The 17,160-nt window shown below is 38.3% G+C and overlaps 1 protein-coding gene across 1 annotated transcript in view; it reads right to left on the reverse strand.

Annotated features, from left to right (window-relative positions):
• Positions 1–17,160, reverse strand: part of STXBP4 (syntaxin binding protein 4) — a 736,191-nt gene that overhangs the window by 626,287 nt on the left and 92,744 nt on the right. The gene's annotated exons all lie outside the window — the stretch shown is intronic.

Raw genomic sequence — 17,160 nt, forward strand, 5'->3', positions numbered from 1 at the left:
TTTATACCCTTTCTTGCCAGCCACGCTGTGGAGTACTTGGACGCGTGTGATGGAGCATTGTCCTGCATGAAAATCATGTTTTTCTTGAAGGATGCAGACTTCTTCCTGTACCACTGCTTGAAGAAGGTGTCTTCCAGAAACTGGCAGTAGGACTGGGAGTTGAGCTTGACTCCATCCTCAACCCGAAAAGGCCCCACAAGCTCATCTTTGATGATACCAGCCCAAACCAGTACTCCACCTCCACCTTGCTGGCGTCTGAGTCGGACTGAAGCTCTCTGCCCTTTACCAATCCAGCCACGGGCCCATCCATCTGGCCCATCAAGACTCACTCTCATTTCATCAGTCCATAAAACCTTAGAAAAATCAGTCTTGAGATATTTCTTGGCCCAGTCTTGACGTTTCAGCTTGTGTGTCTTGTTCAGTGGTGGTCGTCTTTCAGCCTTTCTTACCTTGGCCATGTCTCTGAGTATTGCACACCTTGTGCTTTTGGGCACTCCAGTGATGTTGCAGCTCTGAAATATGGCCAAACTGGTGGCAAGTGGCATCTTGGCAGCTGCACGCTTGACTTTTCTCAGTTCATGGGCAGTTATTTTGCGCCTTGGTTTTTCCACACGCTTCTTGCGATCCTGTTGACTATTTTGAATGAAACGCTTGATTGTTCGATGATCACTCTTCAGAAGCTTTGCAATTTTAAGAGTGCTGCATCCCTCTGCAAGGTATCTCACTATTTTTGACTTTTCTGAGCCTGTCAAGTCCTTCTTTTGACCCATTTTGCCAAAGGAAAGGAAGTTGCCTAATAATTATGCACACCTGATATAGGGTGTTGATGTCATTAGACCACACCCCTTCTCATTACAGAGATGCACATCACCTAATATGCTTAATTGGTAGTAGGCTTTCGAGCCTATACAGCTTGGAGTAAGACAACATGCATAAAGAGGATGATGTGGTCAAAATACTCATTTGCCTAATAATTCTGCACTCCCTGTATATTAGAAAACTTTTGTATGTAGTTTGTGAAAAAACAGTACGGTTTGTATATCGTCTCATAAAAGGGCAGAACTATGAATTCTGAAACAATGATCTAATCCTACATATATGATTGACTGGAAAATGTCACAAACTAACAATTCTTGTAAACCATATGTTTGATGCTTATGTACATCAAGACTTGTGTATGATCTAATCAAAAAGGCCATAATATGAATATTAAGACAATTATCTTTTTTGTCCATATATGATTGATTAGAGATATATATGCCTCATACATCGTCAATACATTTAAAAGAGCATAAAAACAACCATATATTTGAGACCTATAATTATGATAATCCAGTTTTTACATGTATATTCACAGTGTGTATATCAAATAAGAAAACTAAATAGTTTTGAAATTCAAACGATAATATAGAAGTGAAATGTATTCAAAAATGGTGTTTCCATCTCTGGGCCAATTTTGAAGTAATAGGGGAAAAAGTTATCAGATGAGGTTGGTTTCAAAATTAATTTTGAGCATTGTGATGTTCATATACATGATCGCGCATGAGTGTAGAATGTTGTGTGTTGTGAAAAAAAATTTAGATGTGGTTTGTCCAAAAATTGGTCTTATGTTGTCAAAAAGGAAGTGTAAATAATAAGTAAAAATATATTGAGACAAATCGCAGAATAAGTCTAGTGTTGACAAAAAGGGAGTGTGAATAGAATATAAAAAATGTATATTGTGACAAACACTATATTGATTCAGTGTGATGTTCACATGTGTAATTGTGCACGAGTGTGGGACGTTGTGTGATGTGGATGTCATGGTATAAAAGATAAAAAACTAGAATCTGCATTGTGAATATAAATAAACAAATAAATCACTAAGCTGATGTCATAATGGTGTTTGAGCCATACATGATATGGTCTCAAAAACAAACATATTCCTAAATAAAAGAAAAGTAGAGTGATAGTGAGGAAGTATAATCCCAAATGAAGGGAAGGGATAATAGTGAGTGGTGTAAAAGGTAAATAAGTATGGTATATAATGAGGAATAATCTGTTATTTTACGTGAATGTGTGTGTGATGATAGTGAGGTGTGGATGGTGCTAATGATAATTGGTTCTGTGCTACAAATGGAATATATCATATATCTGTGTATATATGATATATTCCATTTGTAGTACAGAACCAATTATCATTAGCATGCATATTCACATGAAATAACAGATTATTCCTTATTATATACCATACTTATTTATCTTGTACACCACTGACTATTATCCCTTTCCCTTCAGTTGGGATTATACTACCTCACTAACACTCTACTTTTCTTTTATTCAGGAATATGTTTATATTTGAGACCATATCATATAGGGCTCAAACACCATTATGACATTAGCTTTGTGATTTTTTGTTTAAATATTTTAAAGTACAACTTCCTGTCTTAATTATACCATATGTATTTAAAGAGGTTAATCACTATTGTTTTTATTTGTTTTATTGCATAAAGGAAACGACCAGTGTATGTGGTCAAGAAACGCGTTGTAAGAACAAAAAAGGATTGTTTTTAACTTTTTATATTTGGAAGTTGTCCTTTATATTGGCCTGGTTCAGTATTGGTACAGTACAGATGTATCACAATTGACTTTGTGATTATATAAACATATTGCAAACTTTACTATAACTATATATTTTTTTATTTATTTTATTCCAATTTTATTTAGCCTTGTTTTCAAACAATTGATCATTACTCTGCATAGTTTTCAGTTGCTATTTACAACATTCACATTATTACTTCATTTTTCATCATTCCCCTGTTTGAAGTTTTTTAGTGCGTCCCCTTTAGGATAGCCAGATAGATATCTGTGGATTTTACAAGATATAAGGTATTTAAGCATTATACATGTTTACACTGAATTGTGGAATTATTAAATAACAAATGTTGCCTTTTATATCCCTTTAAACTGCTGGGTATAACTACAGTAACTGTTTACTACTCACCATGCTATTGTTTTTTCCTGTACCTGCAGTTTTTTTTAAAGCCATTCTCTTATTTTAACTCATTATAGAATCCAGTTGGTAAAACTCTGCACTTTATACTGAGCGCCGCCATCTTGTAGCTCATGTATTGCTGCATCATGTGACAGAAGCAGTGCAGTTTCACAGGGAGCACAGGGAGTAGTAACCGCTACTGGAGTTGTACTCAGCTGTTTAATGTCCCATTAAAGCTAAAAGTTTGCAAAATGTTCTGGGCTGTAAGTTTAATTGCAGTCACTGAATCTAAAACCGCTACATAAATGTATTTATTAGTAGAAACTAGACACCCCAGGGCATTTATCTAGAGCCATTTAGACACACTTTGTATCAACTGTGTCCTCTCTGTGAGCAGATTAGAGGTGCTGACAAAGAGGTGAGAGGAGGGACCAAGACAAGCTATTGTTTACCTAGTCAAGCCATTGTCACAGTGATCACATGACCATGGATGGGGCACTTTAACTACCTCACTCTTGAGGCATTCAGTGATAGCCCACTGGGCCTAATACCAGCATGCCAGTATCTCTAGGCTGCATTAAAGTATACAATTGCAGTGATTGGCTGTCACTGTGGTTCTATACACAGCAACAATCATACTTGACTGTTACTGCCTTATTGCTGGACATCATCATATGCAGGCATCCAGCAACAGCTTGAGATACATGCTGATCTCAGAATGTATCTCATGTACCAGAGGAACCACAAATGCAACACTGACAGGCATGGGATTACTGGGACACGCTGTTATAGCGATCGCTTGCTTGGGAGTTGCCTTCATAGTGCTATTTCTATGATGGAGCTCTGGTGAGGCATCTAAAAAATGTGGTCTTGCAGCTGCTTTGAAGTAATATTGAAGGCAGAAAATTATCTTTACTAAAGCCATTGGGTAGTTTATTTTTCTGTACATAAACATTTTTACATGCTAAAGCAGATTTTAAGAAAAAACATAATTTATGTAAGAACTTACCTGATAAATTGATTTCTTTCATATTAGCAAGAGTCCATGAGCTAGTGACGTATGGGATATACATTCCTACCAGGAGGGGCAAAGTTTCCCAAACCTCAAAATGCCTATAAATACACCCCTCACCACACCCACAAATCAGTTTAACGCATAGCCAAGAAGTGGGGTGATAAGACAAAAGTGCGAAAGCATAAAAAATAAGGAATTGGAATAATTGTGCTTTATACAAAAATCATAACCACCACAAAAAGGGTGGGCCTCATGGACTCTTGCTAATATGAAAGAAATGAATTTATCAGGTAAGTTCTTACATAAAACATAATTTATGTAAGAACTTACCTGATAAATTCATTTCTTTCATATTAACAAGAGTCCATGAGCTAGTGACGTATGGGATATACATTCCTACCAGGAGGGGCAAAGTTTCCCAAACCTTAAAATGCCTATAAATACACCCCTCACCACACCCACAAATCAGTTTAACGAATAGCCAAGAAGTGGGGTGATAAGAAAAAAAGTGCGAAGCATATAAAATAAGGAATTGGAATAATTGTGCTTTATACAAAAAAATCATAACCACCACAAAAAAGGGTGGGCCTCATGGACTCTTGTTAATATGAAAGAAATTAATTTATCAGGTAAGTTCTTACATAAATTATGTTTTCTTTCATGTAATTAACAAGAGTCCATGAGCTAGTGACGTATGGGATAATGACTACCCAAGATGTGGATCTTTCCACACAAGAGTCACTAGAGAGGGAGGGATAAAATAAAGACAGCCAATTCCTGCTGAAATAATCCACACCCAAAATAAAGTTTAACAAAAAACATAAGCAGAAGATTCAAACTGAAACCGCTGCCTGAAGAACTTTTCTACCAAAAACTGCTTCAGAAGAAGAAAACACATCAAAATGGTAGAATTTAGTAAAAGTATGCAAAGAGGACCAAGTTGCTGCTTTGCAGATCTGGTCAACCGAAGCTTCATTCCTAAATGCCCAGGAAGTAGATACTGACCTAGTAGAATGAGCTGTAATTCTCTGAGGCGGAATTTTACCCGACTCAACATAGGCAAGATGAATTAAAGATTTCAACCAAGATGCCAAAGAAATGGCAGAAGCTTTCTGGCCTTTCCTAGAACCGGAAAAGATAACAAATAGACTAGAAGTCTTACGGAAAGATTTCGTAGCTTCAACATAATATTTCAAAGCTCTAACAACATCCAAAGAATGCAACGATTTCTCCTTAGAATTCTTAGGATTAGGACATAATGAAGGAACCACAATTTCTCTACTAATGTTGTTGGAATTCACAACTTTAGGTAAAAATTCAAAAGAAGTTCGCAACACCGCCTTATCCTGATGAAAAATCAGAAAAGGAGACTCACAAGAAAGAGCAGATAATTCAGAAACTCTTCTAGCAGAAGAGATGGCCAAAAGGAACAAAACTTTCCAAGAAAGTAATTTAATGTCCAATAAATGCATAGGTTCAAACGGAGGAGCTTGAAGAGCTCCCAGAACCAAATTCAAACTACAAGGAGGAGAAATTGACTTAATGACAGGTTTTATACGAACCAAAGCTTGTACAAAACAATGAATATCAGGAAGAATAGCAATCTTTCTGTGAAAAAGAACAGAAAGAGCGGAGATTTGTCCTTTCAAAGAACTTGCGGACAAACCCTTATCTAAACCATCCTGAAGAAACTGTAAAATTCTCGGTATTCTAAAAGAATGCCAAGAAAAATGATGAGAAAGACACCAAGAAATATAAGTCTTCCAGACTCTATAATATATCTCTCGAGATACAGATTTACGAGCCTGTAACATAGTATTAATCACGGAGTCAGAGAAACCTCTATGACCAAGAATCAAGCGTTCAATCTCCATACCTTTAAATTTAAGGATTTCAGATCCGGATGGAAAAAAGGACCTTGTGACAGAAGGTCTGGTCTTAACGGAAGAGTCCATGGTTGGCAAGATGCCATCCGGACAAGATCCGCATACCAAAACCTGTGAGGCCATGCCGGAGCTATTAGCAGAACAAACGAGCATTCCCTCAGAATCTTGGAGATTACTCTTGGAAGAAGAACTAGAGGCGGAAAGATATAGGCAGGATGATACTTCCAAGGAAGTGATAATGCATCCACTGCCTCCGCCTGAGGATCCCGGGATCTGGACAGATACCTGGGAAGTTTCTTGTTTAGATGAGAGGCCATCAGATCTATCTCTGGGAGCCCCCACATTTGAACAATCTGAAGAAATACCTCTGGGTGAAGAGACCATTCGCCCGGATGCAACGTTTGGCGACTGAGATAATCCGCTTCCCAATTGTCTACACCTGGGATATGAACCGCAGAGATTAGACAGGAGCTGGATTCTGCCCAAACCAAAATTCGAGATACTTCTTTCATAGCCAGAGGACTGTGAGTCCCTCCTTGATGATTGATGTATGCCACAGTTGTGACATTGTCTGTCTGAAAACAAATGAACGATTCTCTCTTCAGAAGAGGCCAAAACTGAAGAGCTCTGAAAACTGCACGGAGTTCCAAGATATTGATCGGTAATCTCACCTCCTGAGATTCCCAAACTCCTTGTGCCGTCAGAGATCCCCACACAGCTCCCCAACCTGTGAGACTTGCATCTGTTGAAATTACAGTCCAGGTCGGAAGAACAAAAGAAGCCCCCTGAATTAAACGAAGGTGATCTGTCCACCACGTTAGAGAGTGCCGAACAATCGGTTTTAAAGATATTAATTGATATATCTTCGTGTAATCCCTGCACCATTGGTTCAGCATACAGAGCTGAAGAGGTCGCATGTGAAAACGAGCAAAGGGGATCGCGTCCGATGCAGCAGTCATAAGACCTAGAATTTCCATGCATAAGGCTACCGAAGGGAATGATTGAGACTGAAGGTTTCGACAGGCTGTAATCAATTTTAGACGTCTCTTGTCTGTTAAAGACAGAGTCATGGACACTGAATCTATCTGGAAACCCAGAAAGGTTACCCTTGTTTGAGGAATCAAAGAACTTTTTGGTAAATTGATCCTCCAACCATGATCTTGAAGAAACAACACAAGTCGATTCGTATGAGACTCTGCTAAATGTAAAGACTGAGCAAGTACCAAGATATCGTCCAAATAAGGAAATACCACAATACCCTGTTCTCTGATTACAGACAGAAGGGCACCGAGAATCTTTGTGAAAATTCTTGGAGCTGTAGCAAGGCCAAACGGTAGAGCCACAAATTGGTAATGCTTGTCTAGAAAAGAGAATCTCAGGAACTGATAATGATCTGGATGAATCGGAATATGCAGATATGCATCCTGTAAATCTATTGTGGACATATAATTCCCTTGCTGAACAAAAGGCAATATAGTCCTTACAGTTACCATCTTGAACGTTGGTATCCTTACATAACGATTCAATAATTTTAAATCCAGAACTGGTCTGAAGGAATTCTCCTTCTTTGGTACAATGAAGAGATTTGAATAAAACCCCATCCCCTGTTCCGGAACTGGAACTGGCATAATTACTCCAGCCAACTCTAGATCTGAAACACAATTCAGAAATGCTTGAGCTTTCACTGGATTTACTGGGACATGGGAAAGAAAAAATCTCTTTGCAGGAGGTCTCATCTTGAAACCAATTCTGTACCCTTCTGAAACAATGTTCTGAATCCAAAGATTGTGAACAGAATTGATCCAAATTTCTTTGAAAAAACGTAACCTGCCCCCTACCAGCTGAACTGGAATGAGGGCCGTACCTTCATGTGAACTTAGAAGCAGGCTTTGCCTTTCTAGCAGGCTTGGATTTATTCCAGACTGGAGATGGTTTCCAAACTGAAACTGCTCCTGAGGACGAAGGATCAGGCTTTTGTTCTTTGTTGAAACGAAAGGAACGAAAACGATTGTTAGCCCTGTTTTTACCTTTAGACTTTTTATCCTGTGGTAAAAAAGTTCCTTTCCCACCAGTAACAGTTGAAATAATAGAATCCAACTGAGAACCAAATAATTTGTTTCCCTGGAAAGAAATGGAAAGTAGAGTTGATTTAGAAGCCATATCAGCATTCCAGGTCTTAAGCCATAAAGCTCTTCTGGCTAAGATAGCCAGAGACATAAACCTAACATCAACTCTAATAATATCAAAAATGGCATCACAGATGAAATTATTAGCATGCTGGAGAAGAATAATAATATCATGAGAATCACGATTTGTTACTTGTTGCGCTAGAGTTTCCAACCAAAAAGTTGAAGCTGCAGCAACATCAGCCAATGATATAGCAGGTCTAAGAAGATTACCTGAACATAGATAAGCTTTTCTTAGAAAAGATTCAATTTTTCTATCTAAAGGATCCTTAAACGAGGTACCATCTGACGTAGGAATGGTAGTACGTTTAGCAAGGGTAGAAATAGCCCCATCAACTTTAGGGATTTTGTCCCAAAATTCTAACCTGTCAGGCGGAACAGGATATAATTGCCTAAAACGTTTAGAAGGAGTAAATGAATTACCCAATTTATCCCATTCCTTAGAAATTACTGCAGAAATAGCATTAGGAACAGGAAAGACTTCTGGAATAACCGCAGGAGCTTTAAAAACCTTATCCAAACGTATAGAATTAGTATCAAGAGGACTAGAATCCTCTATTTCTAAAGCAATTAGTACTTCTTTAAGTAAAGAGCGAATAAATTCCATCTTAAATAAATATGAAGATTTATCAGCATCAATCTCTGAGATAGAATCCTCTGAACCAGAAGAGTCCAAAGAATCAGAATGATGGTGTTCATTTAAAAATTCATCTGTAGAGAGAGAAGATTTAAAAGACTTTTTACGTTTACTAGAAGGAGAAATAACAGACAAAGCCTTCTTTATGGATTCAGAAACAAAATCTCTTATGTTATCAGGAACATTCTGCACCTTAGATGTTGAGGGAACTGCAACAGGCAATGGTACATCACTAAAGGAAATATTATCTGCTTTAACAAGTTTGTCATGACAATTATTACAAACAACAGCTGGAGGAATAGCTACCAAAAGTTTACAGCAGATACACTTAGCTTTGGTAGATCCAGCAGGCAGTGGTTTTCCTGTAGTATCTTCTGGCTCAGATGCAACGTGAGACATCTTGCAATATGTAAGAGAAAAAACAACATATAAAGCAAAATAGATCAAATTCCTTATAAGACAGTTTCAGGAATGGGAAAAAAATGCCAAACATCAAGCTTCTAGCAACCAGAAGCAAATGAAAAATGAGACTGAAATAATGTGGAGACAAAAGCGACGCCCATATTTTTTGGCGCCAAATAAGACGCCCACATTATTTGGCGCCTAAATGCTTTTGGCGCCAAAAATGACGCCACATCCGGAACGCCGACATCTTTGGCGCAAAATAACGTCAAAAATGACGCAACTTCCGGCGACACGTATGACGCCGGAAACGGAAAAGAATTTTTGCGCCAAAAAAGTCCGCGCCAAGAATGACGCAATAAAATGAAGCATTTTCAGCCCCCGCGAGCCTAACAGCCCACAGGGAAAAAAGTCAAATTTTTGAGGTAAGAAAAAATATGATAATTTAAAGCATAATCCCAAATATGAAACTGACTGTCTGGAAATAAGGAAAGTTGAACATTCTGAGTCAAGGCAAATAAATGTTTGAATACATATATTTAGAACTTTATAAATAAAGTGCCCAACCATAGCTTAGAGTGTCACAGAAAATAAGACTTACTTACCCCAGGACACTCATCTACATGTTTGTAGAAAGCCAAACCAGTACTGAAACGAGAATCAGTAGAGGAAATGGTAAATATAAGAGTATATCGTCGATCTGAAAAGGGAGGTAAGAGATGAATCTCTACGACCGATAACAGAGAACCTTATGAAATAGATCCCGTAGAAGGAGATCACTGCATTCAATAGGCAATACTCTCTTCACATCCCTCTGACATTCACTGCACGCTGAGAGGAAAACCGGGCTCCAACTTGCTGCGGAGCGCATATCAACGTAGAATCTAGCACAAACTTACTTCACCACCTCCCTTGGAGGCAAAGTTTGTAAAACTGATTTGTGGGTGTGGTGAGGGGTGTATTTATAGGCATTTTAAGGTTTGGGAAACTTTGCCCCTCCTGGTAGGAATGTATATCCCATACGTCACTAGCTCATGGACTCTTGTTAATTACATGAAAGAAATTATGTTTTCTTTCATGTAATTAGCAAGAGTCCATGAGCTAGTGACGTATGGGATAATGACTACCCAAGATGTGGATCTTCCACGCAAGAGTTACTAGAGAGGGAGGGATAAAATAAAGACAGCCAATTCCGCTGAAAATAATCCACACCCAAAATAAAGTTTAAATCTTATAATGAAAAAAACTGAATTTATAAGCAGAAGAATCAAACTGAAACAGCTGCCTGAAGTACTTTTCTACCAAAAACTGCTTCAGAAGAAGAAAATGCATCAAAATGGTAGAATTTAGTAAAAGTATGCAAAGAAGACCAAGTAGCTGCTTTGCAAATCTGATCAACCGAAGCTTCATTCCTAAACGCCCAGGAAGTAGAAACTGACCTAGTAGAATGAGCTGTAATCCTTTGAGGCGGAGTTTTACCCGACTCGACATAAGCATGATGAATTAAAGATTTCAACCAAGATGCCAAAGAAATGGCAGAGGCCTTCTGACCTTTCCTAGAACCGGAAAAGATAACAAATAGACTAGAAGTCTTTCGGAAATTCTTAGTAGCTTCAACATAATATTTCAAAGCTCTAACTACATCCAAAGAATGCAATGATCTCTCCTTAGAATTCTTAGGATTAGGACATAATGAAGGAACCACAATTTCTCTGCTAATGTTGTTAGAATTCACAACCTTAGGTAAAAATTTAAAAGAAGTTCGCAACACCGCCTTATCCTGATGAAAAATCAGAAAAGGAGACTCACAAGAAAGAGCAGATAATTCAGAAATTCTTCTAGCAGAAGAGATGGCCAAAAGAAACAAAACTTTCCAAGAAAGTAATTTAATGTCCAGAGAATGCATAGGTTCAAACGGAGGAGCTTGAAGAGCCCCCAGAACCAAATTCAAACTCCAAGGAGGAGAAATTGACTTAATAACAGGTTTTATACGAACCAAAGCTTGTACAAAACAATGAATATCAGGAAGATTAGCAATCTTTCTGTGAAAAAGAACAGAAAGAGCAGAGATTTGTCCTTTCAAGGAACTTGCAGACAAACCTTTATCCAAACCATCCAGAAGAAACTGTAAAATTCTCGGAATTCTAAAAGAATGCCATGAAAAATGATGAGAAAGACACCAAGAAATGTAAGTCTTCCAGACTCGATAATATATCTTCCTAGATACAGATTTACGAGCCTGTAACATAGTATTAATCACAGAGTCAGAGAAACCTCTTTGACTAAGAATCAAGCGTTCAATCTCCAAACCTTTAAATTTAAGGATTTGAGATCCTGATGCTAAAAAGGACCTTGCGACAAAAGGTCTGGTCTTAACGGAAGAGTCCACGGTTGGCAAGAGGCCATCCGGACAAGATCCGCATACCAAAACCTGTGAGGCCATGCTGGAGCCACCAGCAGAACAAACGAGCATTCCTTCAGAATCTTGGAGATTACTCTTGGAAGAAGAACTAGAGGTGGAAAGATATAGGCAGGATGATACTTCCAAGGAAGTGACAATGCATCCACTGCTTCCGCCTGAGGATCCCTGGATCTGGACAGATACCTGGGAAGTTTCTTGTTTAGATGAGAAGCCATCAGATCTATTTCTGGAAGTCCCCACATTTGAACAATCTGAAGAAATACCTCTGGGTGAAGAGACCATTCGCCCGGATGTAACGTTTGGTGACTGAGATAATCCGCTTCCCAATTGTCTATACCTGGGATATGAACCGCAGAAATTAGAAAGGAGCTGGATTCCGCCCATACCAGTATTCGAGATACTTCTTTCATAGCCAGAGGACTGTGAGTCCCTCCTTGATGATTGATATATGCCACAGTTGTGACATTGTCTGTCTGAAAACGAATGAACGATTCTCTCTTTAGAAGATGCCATGACTGAAGAGCTCTGAAAATTGCACGGAGTTCCAAAATATTGATTGGTAATCTCACCTCCAGAGATTCCCAAACCCCTTGTGCTGTCAGAGACCCCCAAACAGCTCCCCAACCTGTCAGACTTGCATCTGTTGAAATTACAGTCCAGGTCGGAAGAACAAAAGAAGCCCCCTGAATTAAACGATGGTGATCTGTCCACCACGTCAGAGAGTGTTGAACAATCGGTTTTAAAGATATTGAGATATCTTTGTGTAATCCCTGCACCACTGGTTCAGCATACAGAGCTGAAGAGGTCGCATGTGAAAACGAGCAAAGGGGATCGCGTCCGATGCAGCAGTCATAAGACCTAGAATTTCCATGCATAAGGCTACCGAAGGGAATGATTGAGACTGAAGGTTTCGACAAGCTGAGATCAATTTTAGACGTCTCTTGTCTGTCAGAGACAGGAATCAATGAACTTTTCGGTAAATTGATCCTCCAACCATGATCTCGAAGAAACAACACAAGTCGATTCGTATGAGATTCTGCTAAATGTGAAGACTGAGCAAGTACCAAGATATCATCCAAATAAGGAAATACCACAATACCCTGTTCTCTGATTACAGACAGAAGGGCACCGAGAACCTTTGTAAAAATTCTTGGAGCTGTTGCTAGGCCAAACGGCAGAGCCACAAACTGGTAATGCTTGTCTAGGAAAGAGAATCTCAGAAACTGATAGTGATCTGGATGAATCAGAATATGCAGATATGCATCCTGTAAATCTATTGTGGACATATAATGCCCTTGCTGAACAAAAGGCAGGATAGTCCTTATAGTTACCATTTTGAATGTTGGTATCCTTACATAACGATTCAATATTTTTAGATCCAGAACTGGTCTGAAGGAATTCTCCTTCTTTGGTACAATGAAGAGATTTGAATAAAACCCCAGCCCCTGTTCCAGAACTGGAACTGGCATAATTACTCCAGCCAACTCTAGATCTGAAACACATTTCAGAAATGCTTGAGCCTTCGCCGGATTTACTGGGACACGGGAAAGAAAAAATCTCTTTGCAGGAGGCCTTATCTTGAAGCCAATTCTGTACCCTTCTGAAACAATGTTCTGAATCCAAAGATTGTGAATTGAATTGATCCAAATTTCTTTGAAAAATCGTAATCTGCCCCCTACCAGCTGGGCTGGAATGAGAGCCACACCTTCATGTGGACTTGGTAGCTGGCTTTGGTTTTCTAAAAGGCTTGGATTTATTCCAGACTGGAGATGGTTTCCAAACTGATACCGCTCCTGTGGGTGAAGGATCAGGCTTTTGTTCCTTGTTGTGACGAAAGGAACGAAAACGATTATTAGACCTAAATTTACCTTTAGATTTTTTATCCTGTGGTAAAAAAGTTCCTTTCCCTCCAGTAACAGTTGAGATAATAGAATCCAACTGAGAACCAAATAATTTATTACCCTGGAAAGAAAGGGAAAGCAAAGTTGACTTAGAAGACATATCAGCATTCCAAGTTTTAAGCCATAAAGCTCTTCTAGCTAAAATAGCTAGAGACATATACCTGACATCAACTCTAATGATATCAAAGATGTCATCACAAATAAAGTTATTAGCATGTTGAAGAAGATTAACAATGCTATGAGAATTATGATCGGTTACTTGTTGCGCTAAAGCTTCTAACCAAAAAGTTGAAGCTGCAGCAACATCCGCTAAAGATATAGCAGGTCTAAGAAGATTACCTGAACATAAGTAAGCTTTTCTTAGAAAGGATCCAATCTTCCTATCTAAAGGATCCTTAAAGGAAGTACTATCTGCCGTAGGAATAGTAGTACGTTTAGCAAGAGTAGAGACAGCCCCATCAACCTTAGGGATTTTGTCCCAAAACTCTAATCTGTCAGATGGCACAGGATATAATTGCTTAAAACGTTTAGAAGGAGTAAATGAATTACCCAAATTATTCCATTCCCTGGAGATTACTTCAGAAATAGCATCAGGGACAGGAAAAACTTCTGGAATAACTACAGGAGATTTAAAGACCTTATTTAAACGTTTAGATTTAGTATCAAGAGGACCAGAATCCTCTATTTCTAATGCAATTAAGACTTCTTTAAGTAAAGAACGAATAAATTCCATTTTGAATAAATATGAAGATTTATCAGCATCAATCTCTGAAACAGAATCCTCTGAACCAGAGGAATCATTATCAGAATCAGAATGATGATGTTCATTTAAAAATTCATCTGAAAAATGAGAAGTTTTAAAAGACCTTTTACGTTTACTAGAAGGAGGAATAACAGACATAGCCTTCTTAATGGATTTAGAAACAAAATCTCTTATGTTAACAGGAACACTCTGAGTATTAGATGTTGATGGAACAGCAACAGGTAATGTAACATTACTAAAGGAAATATTATCTGCATTAACAAGTTTGTCATGACATTCATTACAAACAACAGCTGGAGGAACAGATACCACAAGTTTACAGCAGATACACTTAACTTTGGTAGATCCAGCACCAGGCAGCGACTTTCCAGAAGTATCTTCTGACTCAAGGTCAATCTGGGACATCTTGCAATATGTAATAGAAAAAACAACATATAAAGCAAAATTGATCAAATTCCTTAAATGACAGTTTCAGGAATGGGAAAAAATGCCAGTGAACAAGCTTCTAGCAACCAGAAGCAATAAATAATGAGACTTAAATAATGTGGAGACAAAAATGACGCCACATCCGGAACACCGACACTTTTGGCGCAAAAAAACCGTCAAAAAATGATGCAACTTCCGGCGACACGTATGACGCCGGAAACAGAAAATAATTTTTTTGCGCCAAAAAAGTCTGCGCCAAGAATGACGCAATAAAATGAAGCATTTTCAGCCCCCACGAGCCTAACAGCCCACAGGGAAAAAAGTCAAATTTTAAGGTAAGAAAAAAATTGATTTATTCAATATGCATTATCCCAAATATGAAACTGATTGTCTGCAATAAGGAACGTTGAACATCCTGAGTCAAGGCAAATAAATGTTTGAACACATATATTTAGAACTTTATATAAAAGTGCCCAACCATAGCTTAGAGTGTCACAGAAAATAAGACTTACTTACCCCAGGACACTCATCTACATGTAGTAGAAAGCCAAACCAGTACTGAAACGAGAATCAGTAGAGGTAATGGTATATAAGAGTATATCGTCGATCTGAAAAGGGAGGTAAGAGATGAATCTCTACGACCGATAACAGAGAACCTATGAAATAGACCCCGTAGAAGGAGATCATTGAATTCAAATAGGCAATACTCTCCTCACATCCCTCTGACATTCACTGAACGCTGAGAGGAAAACCGGGCTTCAACCTGCTGCGGAGCGCATATCAACGTAGAATCTAGCACAAACTTACTTCACCACCTCCATAGGAGGCAAAGTTTGTAAAACTGATTTGTGGGTGTGGTGAGGGGTGTATTTATAGGCATTTTGAGGTTTGGGAAACTTTGCCCCTCCTGGTAGGAATGTATATCCCATACGTCACTAGCTCATGGACTCTTGCTAATTACATGAAAGAAAAAGAATCTTTAAAAATGCATTTTTTAAAAGAATGAGACATTTTAAAGTTTACAGCAACATCACGGTCAGCACATGGGCATTAGAAGTGTGCATGTGGTATCAATCTACAGTTAAAAGCACATTGTTTTTACTATTGACTTCCATGCACCTTTAAAAGGAAGTAAAAGAAAATATAATAATGTATTGGAGCATATTATTATCCCTGAAAAGGGATTAAACTCAAAGTTAACGTCATCGCCAGAGCAGCAATGCCCTACTGGGGAACTGGTGAGTCAATTAAAAGATGCATTTGTGTGTAGCCACCAATCAGCAGCTAGCTCCCAGTAGAACATTTCTGCTCCTGAACCTACCAAGGTATACTTTTAAACAAATATACCAAGAGAATTAAAGGGACAGTCTGCTTGAAAATTGTTATTGTTTAAAAAGATAGTTAATCTCTTTATTATCCATTCCCCAGTTTTGCACAACCAACATGGTTATATTAATATACAGGGGCGTATTTTGGCCTAGGCAAACAATGCACTTGCCTAGGGCGGCAGATTGGGGGAGCAGCACTTTGAGTTTCTGTTGGGAGCAGCAGGTGCCTTAACTAAATGCCATGAAAACAAAATCACATTACACCCTGACCAAAAAATATCTTGGCCAAAAAAGGCTTAAAACCTGTGGGGGGGTTGACTCATAAATAACTCCACTGGTGTGATCACATGAATTAGCACTGTCTAGCTGTGAAAAACTCAAATTGCACTGAGATAAGAGGCGAAGCTTCAAGGGATTAGAAACTAGCATATGAGCCCACATAGGTTTAGCTTTTAACAAAGAATACCAAGAGAACAATGCAAATTTGATGATAAAAGTAAATTAGAAAGTTGCTGAAAATTGCATACCCTATCTCAGTGATTTTTAACCTTTTTTTTGCCGTGGCACACTTTTTTACATTAAAAAATCCTGTGGCACACCACCATCCCAAAAGTTTAAAAAAAATCACACATTGTAGCCTAATACAGCATATATATATACACATACACACAAACACACACATACTGTATGTATTGTGCTGTTATGCCATGCCTCCTACAAACTACCCCTGCACTGGGAGTAAAAAACAAGCAAAGTTTAAAAAATATGTCACACTGTTGTCAGTCTGCCGTGGCACACCTGAGGATCTCTCATGGCACACTAGTGTGCCACGGCACACTGGTTGAAAATCACTGCCCTATCTGAATCATGAAAGTTTGATTTTGGCTTCACTGTTCCTTTAAGTAAACTTGATACCAGAAGTAAATTGAAAACAATGCATGCTCTATGTGAGCTATAAAAGATTTATTTTAAATTTACATCCCTTTAATGTATAAAAATGTTATAGAATTATGTAGAGGTATTCTTGAAAATAAACCCATCTGAGGCTTCTGTGGAGTTTATTTCCTGACACCAATGCTGGTTTTATGACTTCTCTGCATGCACATAGCTGCCTTAAAGGGCCATAATACCCAAATGTTTAAACACTTGAAAGTGATGCAGCATAGCTGTAAAAAGCTGACTAGAAAATATCTCCTGAACATCTCTATGTAAAAAAGAAA

This window comes from Bombina bombina, chromosome 1 (genome assembly GCF_027579735.1).
Source record: "Bombina bombina isolate aBomBom1 chromosome 1, aBomBom1.pri, whole genome shotgun sequence".
In the NCBI taxonomy this organism is placed as follows: Eukaryota; Metazoa; Chordata; class Amphibia; order Anura; family Bombinatoridae; genus Bombina; species Bombina bombina.